This window comes from Colobus angolensis, unplaced genomic scaffold (assembly GCF_000951035.1).
Source record: "Colobus angolensis palliatus isolate OR3802 unplaced genomic scaffold, Cang.pa_1.0 Scaffold14, whole genome shotgun sequence".
In the NCBI taxonomy this organism is placed as follows: Eukaryota; Metazoa; Chordata; class Mammalia; order Primates; family Cercopithecidae; genus Colobus; species Colobus angolensis.
The window spans coordinates 16073031-16080928 of NW_012114488.1; positions in this window are offsets into that span (position 1 = coordinate 16073031).

Consider the following 7898-nt stretch of genomic DNA (forward strand, 5'->3'; position numbering starts at 1 on the left):
TAAGCCAAACACAACAGAAGGGAAAACTAGTGAGCCGAAACTACATCTCAGAACACAAAATAGACTTTGACCCAGAGAGCTAAACAGATAGAAAATATAGACAAAAAGTTAAAAGAAATGGAGAAAAGAATGAAAAGCTCCAACTTATTTATGGAAAGATTACAGTTGAGAGAAAGTTGAGAGAATGGAGCAGAAACAATATTTGAAGGGAAAATAGGTAAAGAATTTTCCATAAGAAGGCTTACCAGACTTCTCTCTTACACCAATGGAGCTGGGTTTCTCTACTTAACCAGGCAGGTTTCATTGCTGACTGCATTACTATGATCTCAGAGACCTAACATCTAGGAGAGTCTAGGAGAGGGTTGCTTCCATGTGATTCTGTCTGCTCTGAGCTCTGTACTTTTTCTGATGAGAATGGAAGACCACACCCCCAAGCATGGTATCATAGGCTATCATTCTTTGGGACTGCTTCCACCATCACAGTGTTAGATCTCTAGATAGAACTCTCCTCCCCATCTAATGCTGGTTTGGTTTCTTTGTTTTGAGTAACTAAAGCTTGCTGGTCACTTACCAGATGACTAGCTTGGGAGAGACTGAATATACACATGGACAATGGCCAGACCACATATAAAGTTAGAACTCTGCAATCAGCCTCGACTGGAGAGAGTGAACTAAGTGCCCTAACCAACTACAGAGGATGGATGCACCACCTCTGAAGAGCCCACTTCCTTCCAGCTTCCCTGGCCAGCAGCCTCCAGTCAGCACACACCCGACACCTCCCCTTTTCTGCTCTCATAGTTTCCCCACTCCTCTTCCTGCCTCGGAGTCTCTGCCAGAACACACGTGATGGTGGTCACAGAGCAAGTTACAGCCTATCTGGGACAAAGTACAGATTCTTTTCTGGATCAGGACTTGCTCCATTATACAGCAAGATGCTGACTGAACCCCTTTCAGCCCCAAAGCTGCCTATGGACTTTTATATCCCTAATTTAGGGCTTAGAGAGTCATCTGTATAACTTTAAAATCCAGTGGAATTTGGCTTTATTGTCTCCAATTTATAATGAGTTACTATTCCTATACCTCATTTGATTTTTTTGTCAAATAGCCTTCCATACTATGTAAGTGAGTATGATGAGGTTCCTGCTATGAACACCAAATTATTTTAGGGCTTTCACAAATGTCAGCACATCCTATCTTTTTATTTTTCTTATTCTCAAGCTTTCTGTGATTCCATTCCACATTTCCTACTAAGACATGCCACTACTCCTGAAAATTACTGTGGTTTTGTAATTCACAAAATCACTTCAAATGAGTATGGAGTATGTATATATGTGGGAATGGCCCTCGCTCCACACTGCATTAGAAGGTCTTTCCTTAAAATAAAATTCAAACTTCTCATCAGGATAGGTTTGGGAACAAGGGAAGAAGGGAGTGAGGTGAACGCTGATGAAAGAGGAAGACTGAGGCCAGTGGAGCAGAGTGGGGCAGAGCAGGTCTGCACACTGCTGGAAGACCAAAGGCAGAGCAAGGCCCAGGAAATCTCTGATGCATACATCACCCCTGTCGGTCTAGTGTTGGGGTCCGCGTGTTTCCTGAACAAAGGAATGAACACACAAGACAACGCAAACATGGCGGCTGCCCCGAACGACACGCTCCACTTTATTTTATACCGTCGTTTGTGGAATGTTACCAAGTCACAAGACACATTGTTGTTTTTCTGACCTTTCCCTGACTTTCTGGATTTCCAAGATGTTTACATATAAACAAGCCCCCAGGGTCTGCTATTTGCAACTGAGGCCAGTCTTGTAGGCTCCTTTGTCCTCCCTGTTTGCAGAGGAGGAATGCCCTGCTTCGTTTGCAAGAGCAGGACTTATAATATTAATGGGGGAAATGCCCTGCTTCGTTTGCAAGAGCATATAGTCCTCTACAATCTAGGACCAATCTGTCCCCGTGCTTGTTTATCCCTCATCTCTCCCCGTTCCTCACTGAGGCGAGAGGCAACAAAAGGAAGGAGTGGAGCAAGCCAAGGAGAGGGTGTTTGGTTGGGCTCTGTCTTAATCTGTTTGAGCTGCTGTAACAAAATACCTTAAATTGGGCAGTTCATAAACAACAGAAATGTGTTGCTCACAGTTCAGAAGGCTCAAAAGTCCAAGGTCCAGGTGCCAGCAGATTAAGGGTCTTGTGAGAGTTTCATAGATGGTGTCCTGTTGCTGCCTCCTCATGTGGCAGTAAGGGCAAGGAAGCGCACTCAAGTCTCTTTATAAGGGCATTAATCCCATTCACGAGGGTGGGGTTCTTATGACTTAATCACTTCCCAGAAGCCCCACCTCTTAATACTATCACACTAAGCATCCGTTTCCAACATACGAATCTGGCGGGGGACACCAGCATTCAGACTATAGCAGGCTTTGTCACTAGGAATACAGGAGTGAGACCATGAGGGCCCAGAGGTTTCAGCGAGAAGCCAATCAGCAAAGATGCACCCCACTTTGCTATGAAGCACAACACAGAATTACTACTAGATTCTGGAACCCCTGCTGTAATTGTGTTGGCTTCTAGGGCTGCCGTGACAAAGGACTGCAAACTGGTGGCTGAAGCCCACAGAAATGTATTCTCCCTTGGTTCTAGAGACCAGAAATCCGATACCAAGGTATTAGCAGGGCCATATTGCCTCTGAAATCTGTAGGGGAGAATGCTTCCTCGCCTCTCCCAGCTCCTGGGATGGCTGTGGATCCCTGGTGTTCCCTAGCACACGGCTGCAGTGCTCCAGCCTCTGCCTGCATCTCCACAGCCATGTGCATATGTCTCTTCTCTTGTTGTAAGGATGCCAGGCACATCGGACCAGTGGCCCACCTACCCCAGCAGGACCTCAAGGAATTACATCTGTAGCAGCCCTGTCTCCAAACAGGGTGGCATCTGAGGTGCTGAGTATTAGGACTTCAACATATATTTTGGGGGAACCCAACATTAACCTTCTGTCCTTTTTCTCCATGGTGATTGTGCTTAAAAGCCTTCAAACAGAAAATCCTGTATACAAGGAAGGACCCAGGTAGATGAAGTCCTTTGTTTCCATCAGACTTAAAAGAAGAGAATCCCAGGTTCTCCCGGGAGCAAACAGGAGAGGCTCTGTTACGTGGCAGGAAAAAAAAAGTAAACTGATTTTCCCTCCTATACTCTCAGCACAGCACAGAACAGTTCTGTCTGGGTTTTTCCCCACACATCAATTCTGACAGTATCTACTGGGAGTTCACAGGTTAAGGGCCCAGTCCCACAAAACTGCCTGCATGATACCAATTGCAAGGCTGGGCCTCCAGAACTTCCAACAGATCAGCCATGAATCAGGAGTTCCCATGGCTCCCACCTTGGGTTTGATTCATTTGCAAAAGCATCTCATGGAACTCCGAGGAACAGTTTACTTACATTTACCAGTTTACTACTAATATCAAGGATATTGTAAAGGGTACAGATGAGCACCAGATGGAGAGATGCACAGGGCAGGGCATGGGGAAGGGGCACAGAGGTTCCCTCCCTCAGGCACTCCCCCATGTCCACCAACCCCCAAGCTCTCCACACCCTGCAGTTCGGGGATTTTTATGGCAGCTTCATCACATACATGTCATCGATCATTAACTCCATCTCCAGCCCCTCTTCTCTTCCCAGAGGAGATGGCTCGGTCTTTCTGGCGACCAGCCCCCGTGCAGGAACCCACCAGCAGTGGCTCCATTAGAACAAAAGACACTCCTGTCACCCAGGAAATTCCAGGGGTTAGGAGTTTTGTGTCAGGAACCAGAGTCAAAGACTAAACATCAGAGCAAAAGATGCTCTTAGCACCCCTATTGCTGGGGAAATTACAAGGGTTTTAGGAGGTCTGTGCCAGGAACTGGGGGCAGAGACCAAAAGCTATTTCTTATTATAGTACAATATCACAGTCCACCCCCTGTCTCTGGCCACAGATCTCTTATAGCAAAATCATATACAACTCGAAAGATACCATCACATGACTAGAATCCCATTCATTCATTAATAGTTAGTCCAGTTCATCATCATATCTTATGGAAATGTCTCCCAGGGTGGGGCTACTCAGATTTGCAGGCTTCTACCCTGTCCTGTAGGGCCTCAAAAGCAGGAGTGGCATTGGCAAACATAGCTTTACCCTTCCAGGCATCTGGGATAACTGAGCTAAGAGGCAATGATACCTCTTGCTCTGAACTGTTTTCAAAGTGTGAAAGTGTTAATATAACATGAGACTTCCTTCATTGCAGGAGCCTTTTATTCACTCCTTTTCCATCAGTTATGATTTCTCCTTCTCTTTGTTTAGACCCAAACATTTCCACCCTTGGAAGGGACACTCAGATAAGCCACTGTTCTGGTCTAGATTGCTGGGAGCATTACTGGTCTAGCAAGTGCCTCCCCCCGGGTCCACTCCGTTCAGACAGGGTACAAAGCAGTGGGCTATATTTACCACCCAATAAGATAGCTTCATTCTGTGTTAACCCCAATTTTGCCAGATGGGGTGAAGGCACAACCCATCTCCATTGGGCCCTTGGGAATTCTGACACAAGTTTTAAAAACATGGTAACAATTTCCTGCTTAGGAATCATCCCTGCTGCCAGCACTTATAATTGCAGCCCTGGGCCTATGACCCCCGCATCACGTAGGGGAAAAAGAGTTAAAGTGATGTGGAGAGAGAAGGAAAAAAAATTACAGTCATTATACCTGTGTACTTCTCCCTTGGCAAGAACTGCATAGTCATACCAGCACTCTCCCACCCTTCTCCCCCAGATCCACCAGGAAACAGAGGAAAGTGTTAGGGGAACACGCCTCTAGCCCCACTCATGCTGAGTGTGCACACACTTGTGAAGATGTGCAAGCCAGCCCTTCGTGTCTTCATCTCCCCCTGTTTAGGACAACCAATGTTTTAATTGCCTATTTTACTTCTCTATCAAACTATTACTCTGAGGAGGCTAGCTCTGCCCATTGTTGGACACTGCAGGCTGTACAGTGTGTTCCTTGGTCTAAAGAAATGATACTGGGCCATCCAAGTTGGTGCAATATCTTCTGTTCTGGCTTTTGAATGGCACGGTGAGCATTTACATCTTCCACCGGGTAAGCAAAGCTCAGGCCAGAGTCAGTCTCTATACAGAACATGTCTAGATTCAGTCCATCTCTTCTTTGCTACAGCTACCCCCTTATCTCAGGGACCCAGCTGGCCACTTCAGGGGAGGACACGGGGATAACTGCTTGTTGACTCCAGTCACCTTTGGAATCTGGAAGGGAGTTCTGATGAGCATTGACTTGTTTTACTTTAATGCACCCTCAGATTTCCACAGGGCTGTGCTCCATGGGGGAGTCCTTTTAATAGCCAGGTTTCCATAGCCCTCTTGCTGAGTGTATGGCCAGGCCACTGGTCACTGCCCGAGAGTCAATAAAAACCCAAACACAGAAGCTTCTGCAACCCTTCAATTCTTCCATCACTGTTAGGTAACAGCATGCTTTTAAGCCCACCAAGTTGATTTGTTTTAACCTGCTTTGATCAAAGTAGCGCTTCCACTACGACTGTATCTGTTCACCTTGGAACTGCCACCCACACACCAAGCCACTCTGGGTCAGTCAGTTGAGAGAAGTTGACAGGGCTCTGATCAAGTGACGATAGAATCCAGAAGCTCCTCACATAGCTCCGGATTCAGTCCCAGAGGAAAATGGGCTCCCTGCTCGTATCTCCTCCTTGTATTCCCTAGGCAGCATGATCCTGTATAAACCACTTCCATTTTATTACAGGACTCTTTTGAGCACTGCCATTCCCATTAGAGCATTTCTCTGACATCACCCAAGACAGCAGGGGTATTTCATGTTTTAAGATCATTTTATGTCCTTCAGTCATAACAGTAGCTTCCACTAATGTCTGAGACCAAGTTAGTAAATGCCCCTTCAACGAGAATTCTCCAGTCCAAAGTCCCAGTAGTTGTCATTGGGAGGTGCCCACAGACAACTGTAAGCTCCAGTGCACACACCACACAGACCTAACACAGAGAGAATCTGGCCCTACCAACGCTCCAGCTTTAACTCTCCCCTGTGGGCTCAGACGGTCTCACTGGTTCCCATTTAGCATGCCCAATGAACACTGCTTTACGGCAGGGCGCAGTGGCTCATACCTGTAATCCCAGCACTTTGGGAGGCCGAGGCGGGTGGTTCACCTGAGGTCAGGAGTTCAAGACCAGCCTGACCAGCATGGTGAAACCCTGTCTCTACTAAAAATACAAAAATTAGTTGGGCGTGGTGGCAGGTGCCTGTAATCCCAACTAGTCAGGAGGCTGAGGCATGAGAATTTCTTGAACCCGGGAGGCAGAGGTTGCAGTGAGCCAAGAACATGCCACCGTATTCCAGACTGGGCGACACAGTGAGACTCCATCTCAAATATATATATATATTTTATATATATATTTATAATATATATATATTCCTTTACGTGGGTAAGAGGCATGTGTAGCAGGTGAATATCGCAGTCATCAAAAAGACAGTCCCACATGGCTTGCGTGCAAAGCATGTCAGCCGCTTCATCTGGGGTGCTCCACTTCAGTCATAGGAGAGGCCAACAGTCCCTCTTCTCAGGATAAACAAACCTTAGAGTGACTGTAACCAGTCCACCAGGCTGGCTGTTCCCTTGAGAATAACCTTCTGTGTGTCTGATCACTGAGAGCCACCTGTGATTGTTCCATAGCGAGCTGTGGGTACTGCATCAACCCAAACACGCTCGTCCACTCTGCAGCATTCAAAACTAAAGACACTCTTCCTAAATTCGTTGCTGTCATAATCCATTTTCACTAAAGACTCCTCAGGAAGCTGATGATACTGATCTACAAAATAAACAATTCCTTCACACTACACCTCTGGTTTCGATAGTCTTCTGGATTGGCCCTCTACCCGGGTGCACTACCTTCTGGTGACCAGAGATCTTAGAGATACTTTCTGTTGTTTCTGCATAACTTTTCCCTTGAGGGTGGCTTTCAGGCCAGTGGCTGAAGCTCAGACCCACTGAAATCTGAGCTTGGTCTAGCATCAAGGTCTGAGCCAGCACCGCGTTTTAGTTTCATTTTAGCTGCTACATGTAGCAATAACCAAGGAATTGCACATTTCACCCTAGTTTGCATTTCCGTATGCTTCCAGTGAACCAGCTCCCTGGGAGTTGGAGCCATCTCTCAGCACCACTGATAGCTTTCACTTTTAGTAACTGAGCACAGCACATCTGTGGCTCCACACATGGCCGACCACGTGGCCACCAAGGAATCAAATGTTCCTCACCCCCACCCTTTTATCCTTTTTCTTCCCAAACCACATGTTTCCCAGAGCCAGGGTCATTCTAGCAAATCCCACTTCATTGACACCAACTTGTACAGTTGGAAAAATGAGGCAGTAAAAAACTAAAAGAATGAGTGGATGGATTTAGGAAGGTCTTTTGAAACAAATGAAGTAAGAAAGCCATTGAAAGCTGACTGAGGATGCCACCAGGGGCATAAGCATCAGAAGGCCTGAGGTGGTTCATGGATAACGTCCTTTGTCGCAGTGACTACATTTTTGTAGCTTCAATTTTTCCACTCTTGTTTTCTCCAGCTACATTTACCATTATTAATAAAAAAACAATTTTAAATAAAATAGCAGGCAATGTGCCATGTCACCCGTAAATACTTCAGAATGATGTGTTCTAATTAATTAGGCCTCCTTTTTTAAAGCATGGCCACAATGACTAGACCTAATAAAATTACAACTAATTATCTAATATCATTTAATATCTAGTCCACATTCAAATGGTTTGAAAGATCCTTTTTTCAGTTATATCCAAACACAGTCCACTCATTGGGTCTGGTTTTACATCTCCTAAGTCTCGTGGATTCCTTGGAGAA